The sequence below is a fragment of the Pantherophis guttatus genome, chromosome 1 (genome assembly GCF_059756535.1).
Source record: "Pantherophis guttatus breed Tessera chromosome 1, ASM5975653v1, whole genome shotgun sequence".
In the NCBI taxonomy this organism is placed as follows: domain Eukaryota; kingdom Metazoa; phylum Chordata; class Lepidosauria; order Squamata; family Colubridae; genus Pantherophis; species Pantherophis guttatus.
In genome coordinates, this window is record NC_142063.1 from 194029132 (window position 1) to 194031817 (window position 2686).

Consider the following 2686-nt stretch of genomic DNA (forward strand, 5'->3'; position numbering starts at 1 on the left):
CCTCAACAATGATTAATCAGCTGTTGCAGGCAATGTCTTAAGGAGACTGGTAGGAGGAGGCATGGAAACCAAGAGAAAAGTGTGTTTGACCTTAATTGTCACATCAGAGCATCATTATCCCCATGAAGAAGCAGCAGCAGCAGCAGCAGCAGCAACCACCTACATCACTTCCTGTTTTATGCCTCTCAAACCATGAACTGAAGAGTTATTTTTACTATGTTGACTTTATTTTTTTCGGCAAAGCATCAGTCGTGCATTTTTCCATAGTCCCATCATGGAGCATATATGTATACATTGTAAATAAATTTTGTGCAAAAAGGACTGGAAAAATGAACTGTATTATTGCTTTTTTCCCCCTTTTCTTTCTTTCTTCTTTCTTTCTTTCCTTTCTTTCTTTTTGTAAAAGTAGCAGTTTGGTATGAGTTGGCATGCATACAGATTTACTAAGTGGGATAAGCTAATTATACTTTTGTTGTGGTTAAACAAATGCTTGTTGATAGCCTTTTTTCTATCAAGAAACCAAGGAGCTAATTATTATTAATAATCATTGCACATTAAGTCTTAGAGTTTCTGAATGAAACTGTTTGGATTGTACAATAACTCAAAGCCCAGCTGTAGTAGTTCAAGTGCAGTAATGAAACTGAATCTAAAATAAAAGCAAATTATTTTTGTCACGCTGGCTCAACTGCTTGAAAATTTTATTTTTTCTGCCCAAGCCCTCTAAAATTGTAGCAATTTGCTAGCAACTATTCCAGTCTCACTCTCTCAAAATAATTTTAGCACTAGGCAGCTTGAGTAATATTTTTTAAAGTAAAGTATTTTATATGGTGAACTTTCCTAGTCCTATTTATCTATTTTCAAGTGATTTCCAAATCTTTGTTATTAGATGCTAATAATTCCAAATCAAAAAAGAATCAATTGCACAAGATTAATGAATACTGTCATGTAATATATTTGTTATTTGAATTAAATTACTCTAGGATGTAAGTTAAATTTTATTCCTCAAAATGTTAATGTTGATTACAATTTTTTTTTGCCAGTCATTATACCTGAATTACTGCATTTACTTACAGTAAAAGATGTTACTCTTTAAAAACCCAATGTTCATAAACAAATTTGGTTGCTGCAAATGGCTGCAGATAGAAATACTGACCAATTTTCCAGCATAGTTGTATATTCTGCTCTGCAGCCAGCTGGTTAACTAGAACCAAATAACATGCTTAGGTTTACAATACCTTATAATTTTCTTCTAAATAATATTACATCTATAGAAAGTTTCCTAAGGGCATGGGAAAAAAAGAGAAACTTTCACTTAAGGCAAACTAATAAAAAAAAACCCTATTTTAAAAAAGATTTAATGGTAAACTGCTTGATAGGAACAAAAGACCTCAGTGGTGAGAACGATGATGTCTGCCATTCACACAGATGTCACCCCATAAAACCGCCTTAACAATTCCCTGTTTAGATTTAAAAGGGAGACCAGTTGTTTGGTGACTAGTAGGCAAAGTTTGATAGATTGGTTTATCTACTGCTTGAAGCACTTGGAGAGCATTCCCACTCTATCCAACTAACATCTCAAATGTTTAAAGAAAAGCCAGTTGATAAGACAGCACAGTCTGCATGTAGGAGGAGATACACACTCCCCACTGTCCAGAATTTGAACCTAGCATTGGAGACAAGCCCTGGGACTAATCCCCACAAATAACTACTCCTATATAAAGCGGTTTCTTTCTGCTCAGAGCCTGACTTGAAGCTTTATTTTATAGCCATAAAAAAATCGAATCGTTTTATTTTCTGTGTTCTCTGTCTCTCTTAGTGGAAGGCATGCAGTTTTCAGAGTGTGACTTTGCTAGTAATTAATTACTATTTGCTTACTTTCTCCATTGGGGAGTGGGGGGGGGATTTTGTTATCTGATGTATGTGTTGAAGCTGAGAATCACAATGCCTTAAGTTGCACTGATGTTGAAACAGCCACTTAGATCGTACAGATAGTGATTCGGATATCTTCCAACAAAGATCGAGTCATTTGCATTAATGGAGGGAAGGGCGTGGCTGTCTAGGAAACTGCCAACCAATCAGTGATTTAAGAAAATCAAATGTTTAATATAGGTCCTTCTCAGCCTTTCTTTGCTCAAAGAAACTTCCAACTTTAGAGATGGCTTGGGAGTTATATCTTTCTTATACCTGCAATACCAAGAAAAATTAAGAATACATTTCCTGCCAAAGTTAGCTCTTGATAGCCTTGCCCATGTTTTATTTTCAGGAACGGAGCAAAAAGTGTATGTGCTATTAAAAGTTTTGGAGGGGAAAAAATCTTTTTTTTTCTTTAATAGATTTCCCCCCTTCATTTACAGTTATTTTTTACTCGAAAAATATAACCAAGGCAGTCGCATTTGGGGGTTACTCTTAATCAGCTGCAATTATAGCACATTAATGAATAATACTCTCAAAGAATTTTTTTTTGTTTTGTTATTGTTCGTCACATGATGCTAGACGGCTTTTACAGGCAAAGGAAAGAGAAGTAAACGGGTTACAAATAGGGAATTATCCCTCGTTTAGCATTAAAATTCATTTAGATAAAATTGCCACAAACATTTAAATGGAGAGATTAGTTCCCCCTCACGCCTTATTGCACACTCTCAATGGCTCCGTTAAGAACATTTTATACGTTGGAAATTCCGCCTTC

The 2686-nt window shown here is 35.1% G+C and overlaps 1 protein-coding gene across 3 annotated transcripts in view; it reads left to right on the top strand.

Moving 5' to 3' along the window:
- Nucleotides 1–674, top strand: part of MEIS1 (Meis homeobox 1) — a 176289-nt gene extending 175615 nt beyond the window's left edge. For all 3 annotated transcript variants that reach the window (XM_087882276.1, XM_087882278.1, XM_087882277.1), the window contains one exon: nt 1–674. This exon is cut by the window's left edge and continues 943 nt beyond it. The gene's annotated coding sequence lies outside the window, so the exon portion shown is untranslated.
- Nucleotides 675–2686: the final 2012 nt, after the last annotated feature.